The sequence below is a fragment of the Chinchilla lanigera genome, unplaced genomic scaffold, assembly GCF_000276665.1.
Source record: "Chinchilla lanigera isolate Chin_1 unplaced genomic scaffold, ChiLan1.0 scaffold00072, whole genome shotgun sequence".
NCBI classification, from domain to species: Eukaryota; Metazoa; Chordata; class Mammalia; order Rodentia; family Chinchillidae; genus Chinchilla; species Chinchilla lanigera.
In genome coordinates, this window is record NW_004955473.1 from 5,148,224 (window position 1) to 5,162,228 (window position 14,005).

General features: G+C 39.3%; 1 long non-coding RNA gene across 1 annotated transcript in view; it reads left to right on the forward strand.

Moving 5' to 3' along the window:
* The window catches only part of LOC106150348, a 38,825-nt gene that overhangs the window by 23,546 nt on the left and 1,274 nt on the right, over positions 1-14,005 (forward strand). Inside the window, exon 2 of the long non-coding RNA XR_001237115.1 lies at positions 12,802-12,955. This is a non-coding gene — a long non-coding RNA (uncharacterized LOC106150348). The remainder of the gene's footprint in view (positions 1-12,801; positions 12,956-14,005) is intronic.

The window sequence follows — 14,005 nt, forward strand, 5'->3', positions numbered from 1 at the left end:
TTCTCAGCTCCCAACAGCCTTTTTTCTTCTTCTCTAGTTTTGCCTCTTATGCTGCTGGCAACAGTCCTCAAGTGGGCCTCCCACACCCAGCACCATGCTTATTCAGTTCATCTGGGCATTATAAGTTGACCACCAGTTGTTAATCCACCACAGCTTGAAATCCATTTTGTCTGCAAATAGAATAGCTACTCCTGCTTTTTTTCTGGGTTCCTGTCATATGGAGTATTGTTTTCCATCCTTTGAATTTCAGTCTATGGATTTCTTTTTGAATTAAATGTATTTCTTGTGTGAAGCATATTATTGGATCTTATTTCTTGATCAATTCTGCCAGTGTATTTCTTTTGTTTATTAAACTGAGACCATTAACATTGATGCTTATAACTGATATGTACTGACTTATTCTTGTCATGTCATTTTCCTGTTTTTGTTTCCTTTTTTTCCTGTCTGCTTAATTGTTTGCCTTTCCTGGTGCGTTCATTCTGTTAAGGTTCATGGAACTATAGTCCTCATTACCTCTTTCCACAGTGTCTTTCAGAACATTTTGGAGTGCTGATTGCTGGTTTGGTGGTCAGGTGGTTTTTTTTTTTTCATGGAAGTATCTTATTTCTCCATCAATTTTGAAAGATAGTTTTTCAGGGTACATCACTCTAAGTTGGAAGTTGTTTTCTGTTAGGGTTTAAAATTCTTTCCAAACTCTCCTTGACATAATGGTTTATGTTGAGAAATCTGCTGTGACTCTGATGGGCTTTCCTTTATAGGTGATTTGTTTCTTTTCTCCAACAGCATTTTTTTTTGTTTTGTTTTGTTTTGTTTTGTTTTTTTCTGATACTGGGAATCAAACTCACAACGTTGTGCTTGCCAGGCAGGCACTGTGCCACTGAACTAAATCCCAAGCCCCACTCTCTCCAATAACTTTTAGTATTTTATTCTTATGTTAAATTTCTGGAATCTTGGCTAATATATGTTTTGGTGTAGATTTTTTTCGACCATGGTTCATTGGACTTCTATATGCCTGACTTAACTCTATGTCAAATTTTTTTCTGCTTGAGAAGTTTTCTGCTATTACTTCTGTGAACTGATTTTAAATGTCATTTTCACTATCTCCTGCTTTTTTCATTAACTCTGATCAATATTATTTGATTCTATTTGGATCATCTAGCAGCTGTTGGACTGATTTTTTTATGGTCCCTTGCTATTTTTAAGAAAGCTTTCTTTTCATGATCACTAACCCCAATCCTGTCTTCTATATTTGATTTTCTGTTATCATATTTGCTCATTCTCCTGTGTATACTTTTGATAGAATTGTTAATCTCCTGGGTACCTGAATCTGTTTTATGGATTCTATTTCTTTCCTGTGTTGTGTGTTCATTGTTTTCATTATTTAGTTAAAGTTATATATCACTTTTGGAATATTTATTTGTTTATTTTTGGTACCGGGAATCGAACTCAGGACCTTGCACTTGCCAGGCAGGCGCTTATGCAACTAAGCTATATCCCCAGCTTGCTTTTGGAATAATGACCATTTTGACTGTTTTGGTTCTGACAATCCAAAATTGGGACATCTTCCCTTTTTCTGATGTGTTTTTTGATCTGCTTTTTCAGGGTGATGTAGTTTTTTTGTAGATGTCTTTCTCTTTCTTGATTTGATTACTTCCTAAATTAATTTTTCTCAGTGCTATTCTGAATGATATTGTTTTCCTAAATTCTTTTCCAGTGAGTTTATTGTTTCACTCTTTTTTTTTTTCTCTTTTTGAAACAGGGTCTCGCTATGCAGTTCAGACTGGCCTTGTGCTCACTTTGTAGCCCAGGCTGGCCTCAAACTCACAGTGATTCTCTTGCCTCTGCCTCCTGAATGCTGGGATTACAGGTGTGTGCCACCACACCTGGCCTTGAGTTTATTGTTTGTGTAGAGGAATATCATTATTTTTGTAAGTTGCTTTTGTATCCTGTTAAATAGCTGAATTTGGCTATTCTAGGAGGCTTTTGGGGAATTTTTTGGGATCTTCTATGTAGAGGATCTCTCTTCTATTTATCTTTGTTTTTTCTTTTTTAATCACTTGTACTCTTTAAATCTCCTTTGCTGCTACACTTCCACTTGATTTTCATACTGTGCCATCTTTTGAAGCTCCTCTCTTACTCACAAATTCTCTTATTTTGCCTCATCCTAAATATTCATCCTCATTTAAAAAAAATTTTTTGGATTATTTATTTAAAAATTATTTAGGTTATTGGTACAATTTAGGTATACATAATAATCACATTCATTATAGGGAATTCTACCTGTATGTGATATATTTTGATTCTTCTTTTTTCCTCATTCTCATTCCCTCCTTTCAAGCTCCCTTCCCCTCTCTGTTTAGACTCATGGTTTTGTGTGTGAATGGTGAATCCTGCACTCCTTTTTCCTACTTGGCATGGTCAGTCAATGGTTTCTACCTGTTACCATGTTTTGGGGTGCTGGAGTCCCCTTCTAGAGGTACTTTCTAGGTTCTGTCCTGAGTAAAGAATTTGTCAAGACAAGTGCAAGCTGTACCAAGGTTTTACATTTATTAAAGGTAGGAAAAGAAATATTCTCTTCACAGTGAGTTTGAGCCAAGTAAAAGTAAGAAAAATGTCCACTCTATGCTGTGAGAGTGGACTACTATGAAAGGATGCAGTAGCAGAGAGCTCAGTGTCAACTGTCCTTTTTGCATATCCCACACCTCAGGCTGTGATCAAGTCTAGGCCGTTCTATTGAAAACCTGTTTGAGTTCTGGAGAGAAGTCCACATTCAAGCGACTTGGGAATTATTCTGTGCATGTGTCCTGGGATTTTGTAATTAAAAGGCCACACCTACCTCTCTAACCAGCTTTGTCTTGCCCTAGTCTCCTGCCTCACACCCTATGGTTGTAGATACTCCTGCTGCTGTTTCCATGCTCTTCAGTTTGCTCCAAGTCACAGATTTCTCTGCTTAGCTTTAGAACGTGTGAGTTTGTGAGGGTCCCCCACACCCCAGCTCCAGAGGGCCCTACCTCCATACAGCCCAGGCTGTGGCAACCATCCCTGATCACATAGGTTTATGGGGAAAACAAGCAGCCCATTGAGCTCTGTGTTGAATGTAGGCAGTAGGGTGAGTTGGCGGGGGTGGGGGTCAAATCTTCTGCTGACATTATACCAGCACTTTCAGACTCAGCCTTCTCCTAAACCTGCCCATGACCAACCTGGCTTGTCACCTCAGAAGGCAGGACCCCATGTCCTGCCCAGCCTTATTTTAAACTTCTCAGGGAGTTTGTGTCTAGCCTGAGTCCTCTCTTCAACTGTCTCTTGTGGCCATCTCCCACCCCGTCACTATGGTAGTGAAACAGTTAACTCTATACAAAGCAAACTTGTGGCTTTCTGAAAATCAAAGAATGAAGTGTGAACCAAAAGCAGAAAGTTAAGAGAGTTTTTATTGGAAATAAGGAGAAGGAAAAAGAAAAGCTCCTGGTTTTTCCAGAAGAGGAATCTGAAAAGTGGAATTTCCATAAGGCTTGTCCATCTAGAACTTCTTCTGGATAAACAGAACATAGGAATTGCTCGGTTGTTTAGTGGCCATCTATGACATGTGGCTCTGTGAATTTAAAATAACCATTTGGAAGTTGGTCTCTCTAACCCAGTTACTTAGCATATAGGGTTTAAAGAAGACTAAGGTTTTTAAAGAAAAATTGGTTATTTTGAATTTTAAGTTCCTGAAAACTCAGGAACTTTTAGTGGGGAGGAGCTGCTACTTCTTTTAATAGGGACTAGTGGCAACTTCTTTTCGTAAAGAGGGGATTGCGCTCCATATTGCCTGAGGAAGTTCATTCTTTGTCCAAAGTCCTAGTTCACTGTCTATTCTTGTTTTAATTCTTATCAATGTGGCTGATAACCCAACTTTATCTCAGGACCTTTCCATAGCTAGTTGTTTTACTCATAAACTAACTAAAACAGTAGATTTTTAAAACAGTAGATTGACCCCAGAAGTCCTGGAGTGAATTTGTTCTGTTAGTGCAGTATTAAACAATAACCCCTTCCCAAAATGGCTCCTGTTTGTTTGTTTATTTATTTATTTGTTTTTTTTGAGACAGGGTCTGCTTTGTAGGTCAGGCTTGCCCTGAACTCTCTCTGTAGTCTAGGCTGGCCTCATTCTCATAGCGATCCTGGTTTTTCCGGGAGAGGAATCTGAAAAGTGGAATTTCCATATGGCTTGTCCATCTAGAACTTGTCTATCTAGAACTGTCTCATCCTCCTGAGTGCTAGGATTACAGGCGTGAGCCACCACGCCTGGCTCTGGCTCCTATTTAAACACTCTCAAATATAGGAGGTACTGCACTGGCTTTCTTCTCTGACTGTACACTGGCATGGTGAAGGAGTTACTTTCAGAGCAAAATATCACACTGATTTTTGCAGTTTACAATAATCATGAGCTTTGCCAGGGCATGGTGGTGTACACCTGTAGTCCTAGCACTTGAGAAGCTGATGCCAGGAGGATCACTGTCAGTTTGAGGCCAACCTGGGCTACACAGTGAATTCAAGACCAGCCTGAACTACATTGTGAGACACTGTCTCAAAACAAAACCAAAAACAACCAAAAACAAAATACCATGGGCTTTTCTTGGGGCTAATGCTACTGGCCCAGTCACTTGCTTTTGCCTGCAGTTTCTTAACCTCTCTGGGCTCATCTTGTGTCTGTGGAGACAGGTCCCCGTCCCAGGGAACTGCTCTATTTTTTTCTCTGTGTTATGATCCATTTCTTTTTCTTTTTTTGGGTATGTGTGTGTGTGTGTGTGTTTAGACAGGGTCTCACTGTGTAGTTCAGGCTGTCCTTGAGCTCACTATTTAGTCCAGGCTGGCCTCAAATTCATGGTGATCCTCCTGTCTCACCCTCCTGACCACTGAGATTATAGGCGTGTGCCATCATGTCTGGACAATTTCTTTAGCTTCTCTGTAGTTTCTAGTTTTCCTGTTAGCTCCCTCTGGATTGCAGGAGATCTACCTTTTGTTCTTCACCAATTTGTTTTATTTTTTTCTCAATTCCAGATCCCAGAGAAGCTGATTTTGCTGCTGTCTTCTTCTGTGATATGTTTAATCTGAACCTCATGTTTTAAAAACTCCACAAGACATTTAAAAACTCCCTAAAACAATCTCAAGCCTATAGAAGAGTTTTAAATACAGTACAAAAAACTTTGTCCACAAACCCTTTGTGAGTAAGTCACTGCTGTGCTGTCTTATTGAGGCAGGAGATTAAGTTGTGGCAAATCAGTGGAACAAGTGGGCATGACTTGTTAGTAATGCAGATCCAGGAGATGTGAAGAAAAACAGTTCCCACAGCCCTGCACCTGGGATCAATCAGTGAATGCTATCTTCAGTTCTTCTCATGAGAATTCAAGCAGATTTTTGATAGAATGGCCTAGATCTGACATCAGCCTGAGGAGAGGGAGATAGAAAAGATGGCTGCCATTAAGATCTTGGCCACTGTGCTCTCCTTCACACTGGTCTGCTGTCATCCTGTAGAGTGTAGTTCTTTTTCTACTTTTAATTGGCCCACACTCACTCTGCAGAGCATGTTTCTTTTCCTACCTTTAAAAAATGTAAAACCTCACTACCTTTTGTACTTGTTTTGCCCAGTCCTTTGTTTAGGACAAGAAGAGCCTGGAGACAATCTCTAGGAGTCCCCAGAATCCAAGAACCTGGTAACACTATCACTTGTGGATATTTTATTTTTTTATTTTTTTATTTTTTTTTGGTTTTTCTCCGGTACCGGGAACCAAACTCACGAGGTTGCGCTTGCCAGGCAGGCACTTTTGCCGCTGAGCTAAATCCCCAGCCCATTTTTGGATATTTTATGTGTATTTCCTGAAAAAGGATATTTCTTACAAAGTTATTTAATCATCATCAGAAAATTAACATTGACACATTGCTACCACCCAATCCTCAGATCCAATCCAAGTTTTGCCAATTTCTAATAATGCCCTTTATAACCAAAGCATCCATTTCAGAACCAAGTATGCTTGGTTCATCATGTCTATTCAGTGCCTGGTTTACAACAGTTCCCTGCCTTTCTTTGGCTTCCATAACCTTGACACTTGAAGATTACAGTCTAATTATTTTGTAAAATGTCCCACAAGTTTGGTTTATCTGATGGCACCTCCTGATTAATATTCAGGTTTTTAATTCCTGACAGGAACCCCAAAGAAGACTTTTGGTTCTTCATTGCATCCTAATAGGGAACACGAGTTTCAATGTGTTTTATTTTGATGGTCTTTTCTTTTCATACGATTCCATTTTATTTATTTATTTATTTATTTATTGGTACCAGGAATAGAACTCATGACCTTAGGCTTGCCAGGCAAACGCTCATGCCACTAAGCTATATCCCTGGACCCCCATTTGATTTAAAGTTATCCTTTATCTGGTTGGGTGTGGTGGCATATGACTATAATATCAGCTATTTGGGGAGCTGAGGCAGGAGACTCAGAAGTTTGAGGCTAGTCTGGGCAATGTGGCAAGTCTCTATTTCAAGATAAAAAAACAAAAAGGGTCAGTGTGTAGCTCAGTGGTAGAGTGCTCCTGGATTCAATCCCCGGTAACTATACATATACAAAAAAGTACAAATAAATTAGCAATTAAAAGCCATGCAGAGCTGGCCATAGTAGCACATGCTTGTAGTCCCCAGGTACACGGGAGGCTTAGGCAAGAGTCTCCCAAGTTCAAGGCCACCCTGGCAACCTAAGGAGACCCTATTTCAAACTAAAAAATAAAAAGGGCTGGAGTACAGCTCAGAGCTCACTGGTTCAATCCCTAGTAATGAAAAAAATTATCTTGTGGAGGGGAAGTTTGAAACCTGATGAGGAAATGGGCATATATTTCCATTAGATGCAACAGGCTTCTCATAGTCATCAGCTTTCTCATTCATTTGCTCATATCGGTATTGACTTCTGGCTTCCTGTTTTATTCAGTGGGTTTTAGTCTGTTATTTTGATGCACACATTTAGCCAGTGGGAGCCTTTTAAAACTGGCATTTGTGTCTTTTGTCATTTTCTCATAATTCTTTGAGCATTTATCTATTTGTAAGGACAAAAAGAAGCTTCAAGCTCATCTTATTCTATGTTCTTGTTCTTGGAAATAGCCTTTCCTGCTCTGCCCAGCTTCTTAGACCATAAGCCACTGTTTTTTGTTGTTGTGCGTTTTTTTTTTTTAAAGGTAGGGTCTCACCTATGTAGTTCAGGCTGGCCTTGAATTCACTATGTAGCTCTCAGGCTGGCCTTAAACTCACAGAGATCCCCCTGTCTCAGCCTCCCAAGTGCTGGGATTACAGGCATGTGCCTCTACGCCTAGCTTGAAGCCACTGTTTTTGCACACAGTTTTCTGCACAGATTCATAACTGTTCATCCACAGATTTCAAATTGGCAAATTCCTTAAAAGCAAAAATACAACCAGATATCTGGCTCCTATCTCTCTCTCTCTGTCTCTCTGTCTCTGTCTCTGTCTCTGTCTCTGTCTCTGTCTCTCTCTCTCTCTCTCCCTCCCTCCCTCCCTCCCTTCTTTCCACTCTTCCTCTGGGTTTCCCTTCTCTCTAGAATCTTGGCCTCTCAATTCGTTGCTACCTTAGTAGCACTTCAATATGATTTTCAGCTTTTAGTTATTTTCTGTGGGATGGTTAATTTGAAACTAGCCTGCCATTGACACAAGACATTAATTTAGACTCACAAAAGATTACTCTGACCTGAGTATAGTGGCACATATCTGTAATTCCAACCCTGAAGGAGAGTGAGACAGAAGGAACACAAATTCAAATCCTGCCTGGGCAACTTAGCAAGACCTGTCCCAAAATTTAAAGAATAAAATAAAAACGGCTGGCAATGTGGATCAGCTGTAGGGTGCCAACTACCGGAAGAAAAAAAAAAAAGAGATTACTCTGGCTATTGTGTGTAGAGTTATAGGGCTGCGACTACTGACATAGAGTGACAAGATGGAAGTAGAGACTAGCCAGGATGAAAATAGAGATATGAGCCGGGTGTCTTGGCGCATGCCTGTGATCCCAGCACGCTGGAGGCTGAGGCAGGAGGATCATTGTGAGTTCGAGACCAGTCTGGGCTACAAAGTGAGCTCAAGGCCATCCTGAACTGTATAGTGAGACCCTGTCTCAAAAAAAAAGACCAAAAACAACAAACAACAAAAAAAGAAAATAGAGATATGGAGAAATTGATATACATTGGGATGTAGGGGTAAGGAGAAGTGGAGGAAAACATACAACACTAGTGACTTCATTGTGCAAAATAAGCAATTAGGAGATATTATCTATGGCTAATCAGACAGAAAATATGTTTATGCATATTATTTAAAGTAAAAAAGGTAACTATTAGAAGAAATAAAAATAATGTCATAACTATTGGAAAGGGCAGGCAGTACCTGATAGTGGTGGAAGTGACCTTAATCATCTCTCATGGCATGATCATCATTATTACTATGATTACTACTATTATTATTAGCAGTACTGAGGGACTGAACTCAAGGCCTTCTCATTGAACTCAGGAGTCTTCCTAAGTTGCTATCTATATGTATCTATATCTGTATCTATTCTGTATCTCTATCTGTGTCTACATCTATATTTGTATCTATGTCTACATCTTCTCTAGGGAACTTTTTAGAACCTTGACTAATACAGATGATAAGTTCAGTTTTAATTGTATATAAAACATTGTGATGACAGAGATACATATATAGTAGGTACCTACACGGAAGGGGGCACAGGCTGGGCTGGCACTTGTGATCCTTCTGTCTCAGCCTTCAAGAGTGTGAGGTTTACAGGGCTTCATGGCATTATTTAATACATAATATTTTAAAAAGAAATATAGAGGAGGGGACAAATTCAAGGAACATTTTAGAGGTAAAATTTTCAGGACATGATGTTTGATTTAACATAGTGAATAAGGCAGGAAAAAAATAGAGGTGATTTGCAGGTTCCTAGCTTGAGTGATTGGATTATGTGGTGTCACAACTGAAGTAAAGAATATGGAACAGTACCCAGTTTCAGAGGAAAGGTGATATTATGATCAGTTATATCTGTGTGTCAACTTGACTGGGACATGGGCGTGCCAAGATATTGGGCTAAACATTATTCTGGGTGTATATTGTAGTTTATATCTGGATGGCGCCCTGAAGCCTCATTGGATCATAAGTAGGGCCTGTGGAAGGTGATGGATTATAGAGGCATTCTAGCTGATTCACCGGGAGGAGATGGGATGTGGTTGGAAAAGACCAGGCACTGTTGGCGTGAACAGGAAGGTTTGGGCTCCTTTCCCAGGTCCTTCCTTGTCTCTATCCACTTCCTGTCTACCACATTGTGAGTAGCTCTCCTCTCTTGTAGCCAACCAGCTATGGACTGGAATGTGAACCAAAGTAAACCTCTCCTCCTTTAAATTGTGGGTGTTGGGTATTGTGTCTCAGCGATGAGGGAAGTGATTAAAAAAACTGTTTCTGTGAGGCTGTTCCTGGATGAGATTAATATTTGAACAGTGGATTTAGTAAAACAGATTGACCTCAGTGAAGATGGGTCTCTTCCAATATATTTGAGGCCTTAATAGAACAAAAGGCAGTGTATAGGAGGATTCATTTTCTGTACTTTCTAAAGCTAGGACATCAGTTTTCTTTTGCATTTGGACTGAAATTTATACCACTGGTTCTCCGGCTTCTCAGCCTTTGGACTCAGATTGGAACTGTGGTGCTGGTTCTCTTGGGTCTCTGGCATGCAGATAGCTTATCATGGAACTGTTCAGCCTCCATAATCATGTGAACCAGTTCCTTACAACAAATCTTAAAGTTTCAGGTATCTATGTGTATCTATATCTGTATCTGTATCTATATCTAGATCTGTATCTATATCTTCTCTAGGGCACTTTATAGAACCTTGACTAATATAGTCAAGTTGACTAATTAGTCAAGATAAGTTCAGTTTTAATCATATATAAAACATTGTGATGACAGAGACATGTATATATTGGAGGCCCTTACACTGGAGTGTGCAAAGTTCTGAGATTGAAATATGCATTTGGGAATGTTCAGTATATGGGTGATAGTTGAAATCACATAAGTTATTAAACTTTTCTAGGACTCTCATGTATTAGAATAGGAGGAAAGGCAGAAATAATAGGTATAGATACCTGTAGCTCCATTAATTTCATGGTTGGAATGTGGACTTCATATTTGATGCATGTGTCATGTGTGTGTATTGTATTTATTGATGATAAAATCAGTTGTTCAGTAGTGTGCTAATTCCGTATTATGGTTCAGTCAGTCTTGGCTAATTTTTAAAACTGTTCTTCTAAAGTTCTGAGTTGAAAGAACCCTTGTTGGTGGTATACATCAATACTTTTACTTGGTAGGAAAATATTTGGTAACTATAGCCAGGACCCTGATATACAGAGTGGGTAGGCAGGATGAACTGTAAGCCTTTTCTGGTGTTGTATGAATAAAACCTATATTTGTCTGGCAGTGCCATGCCTTTTTTTCATCTTTCATTTATCTGAAACCCTCAGCAACAAGTCCCTCCTCCAATACCTTGATATAAATTGCCTTCATACTCTAATAGAACATGGGAATATTGATATGTTCAAAGCATGGTATCTTGATGTTTCCATAGTAACTAATGCATACCAAGGAGGAAAAGATGGAGAATGAATGAGAATAGCATTTTAACAAAATCAGTGAGGGGCAAAGAGGCTTTAGACAGGTGATTACCTCTTGTTTAGGAATATGAAGATATTCATCTCCTTAATAATGGGGTTATAAAAGTTGTTACAATGAAACTTGTCAGCAGCCCTTTATATTCCACTTTTCCCTATAATCATCATCATCAAAAGCATTTAAGTGGTTCTCTGCCCAATAATACCATAGAGAGTGAGTTAAATGGACATAGTTGCCATTTCTAGTGAGCCTGCAATCAGAATAGGACAGGTTAAGCAATGTTCATATTCCAGTCTGTCAGGCAGAGCTTTGACCCCGTGGATAGTGGGAGAAGTGGGAAGTCAAAAAAGCCTTCTGAATCCTGTGGAAATTGTTTGCTTTGTCATGAGATCTTGCTAGCATCTCACCACTACCTTGGTTAAAAACTGCAAGTATAGGGTGCCATTGCTCCTTCTTTACTGTTCTGCCAGATGAGTTCCCCCATTCCTTCCTAACATCCTTCGTCCTCCTTCCCCAAGTGCATTCTCTGCACCTTCCAATCGAACAACCTGCTCACTTCTCCTCTTGGTCAGTTCTAAATGTTTGTATATATGTAGATAGATACATACTTTCCACATATATCTCAGATAACTTGTTAATGTAGTGAAAAATGAAGAGATCTGTTTTACTCTTAACCCAGTCATTGTGGACTGAATTGTGCTACCACATTCAAAACATTTAAGTCCTAACTCCCAGTGTGACTGTATTTGGAGATACAGCATATGAAAAGGTAACAAAGGTTAAGTGAGGTCATAAGGCTGGGATCCTCATTGGACAGGACTCTGGGAAGAGAAAGAGACACCAGAAATCTCTTTCAGTGCACTACAAATGAAGTGTTATTGGCCACTTAGGTCTATATTCTCAGATTCCTCAGGTTCACTTGTTTACAACTGACCAAATAAAAAGAGGCACTTATTTACTTTTCTTTTTTGAGACAGGGTCTCACTATGCAGTTCAAACTGGCCTTGAATCCACTTTGTAACCCAGGCTGGCCTCAAACTTGCATCAATCCTCCTGCCTAGGGGCTGGGGATTTAGCTCAGTGGCACAGCGCCTGCCTGGCAAGTGCAAGGTCGTGAGTTCGATTCCAGTTACCAGAAAAAAAAATGAAAAAAAAAAATCCTCCCGCCTCAGCTTCCCGAGGGCTGGGATCACAGGCATGCACCACCATGCCCAGCTAAAAGAGGCCATTTGTTTTTTGGTGAAAAAGAAAAAGAATTTATTGAAAGCTGGGTCCAAGGAAGTAAAGGGGCCTCAGCATCTAAATCACCACCTCCTGTTTCCAGGAGTGTATAGTGTTTTATAGTAAGAAACAGGAGAGAGGGAATACAAGGAGACAATAAACAGTTTCAAGCTTGCCTTGTCTATCTTCTGGCCCCTTTCTTCTCCCTCCCTTCCCCATGGAAATGAAATTTGACTTCACTTTCCTGGGGTCGGTATCTCCATATTCTGTCCATTTATCTGGGCTGAGGAAAAGAGAACATGGTGGTTTATATCCTAGGCCTGAGCAGCTTCTTTGTAAAGGAAGAAATTCTAACTTTAATAATTGCATTTTGCTGTACTGGTTATAGAAAGACCATGTGGGGACTCAGCAAGTGGGCAGCTATCTCCAAGTTGGGAAGGGCGTGCCCTCCAGGAACTGCAGTGGCCAGCACCTTGGCCTGGGACATCTAGCTTCTAAAACTATGAGAAAACAAATTTTGATTGTTTAAGCTCCCTAGTCCATGCTGTTTTGTTATATGACAGCCTGACTTAATTAATATACCACTTTGCATGCACAATCAACTACACTGCTATCAGAGAAGAACAGACTTTGTACAGGGGGAGAAATGATTTTTAAATATTAAAATAATAAAGATTAAATTTCCAAAGATAAATGTAATGACTGATAGGATATCTATTCAACCCAAGCAGCAACAGAGAGCAGAGGAGCAGAGAGGATGCTGAACACCTCCGGTAAATACATAGCCTGGCTGGGGTTCAGCTTGGCCCGATTCCTTCCCCCATTTACAACAGAGGCCTTAAGAAGCACATTCTTTTTAAAAAATATATAACCTTTGAAAATTAATCTTCATCTTAGCTTCTGTGCAAATGAATGCAGAGACTGGGAGCAAGACATGGGTCAGGCAGAGTGGCACACACCAGTAATCTCTGCTACGCAGAAGGCTTAAGCAAGATTGTGAGTTTGAGACCAGCCTGGACATTCTGGTGAGACCCAGTCCTTCCCCTCAAAGGTACTATGAATGTAGCTCAGTTGTAGAATGTTTTTCTAACATGCATGTGTACTGATTTTAACCCCAGCACTGAGTGAATGAATGCATGTATGCATGAATGGAAGCAAGATGTAATGGGAGGTGCCAGTAGGGTGAGCCTCAATAGTGGGAATGAAAGACAACCTCTGGGGTTACCTGGAGAAGATACATGAAAATGAAGGCCATTTTCCTTGAACAGCCAAAGATCTGGTACACAGCCTCAAGTTCAGGAGGGCCTGAGAGGTCAGATGAAGAAGGAGTGTATCTTCATATTAAAGGCTCTGTTTGGATAAGGGAAATTTTCATTAAAAAAATGTGACATTCAGTATTACAGTCACTGGGGAAAGGTGGAAATGTTGAAAAAGAGGAATTATATTTTAAATTTAAATTAAATTTATTTTTAACTGATACAAAACCTAAAATTGTGCATATTAATAGGGTAACATGTAATGTTACAGTGCGTGTATACACTGTCTAGTGTTTAAATAAAGCTAAACATATCTATCTCCTCAAACATTTATCATTTCTTTATGGTAAAACTTTCAAAATACTTTCTTCTAACTTTTTGGAATATAAAGTTCATTATTTCTTAATAAAGCATTCTTTCACCTCAAGGGATTTAGTGCCTATCATTTGTCCAAATTAAAACAAGGCAGGGAGGTATTTATTCCTGGATAGAACAGTCTTTTGTCATCTGTAACATAAGAGTGATTAAAACTCCTGGTTAATCAGTTATATATTGTGCATTAAAATGTGATTAAAATTTTGTCATTGCATTAAAATTTTGTCATTTCAGACCTCCAATTATCCTTAAATTTGATGACTGGCAATGTATATGAACATTATAGTTTAGGTCACTTTTCTTCTGCCCATTTCCGTGCAATTTAACAAGTCTTAACAAGGAACATATCATTGTGGACATTAATTTCTTTTCAGTTTTTTCTCAATTTGGGTTTGAGAGTCTAACAGACTATCAAATTGTATATTTAATACCTCTTATAAGGAAGATTTTATATAGAAATGAATATATAT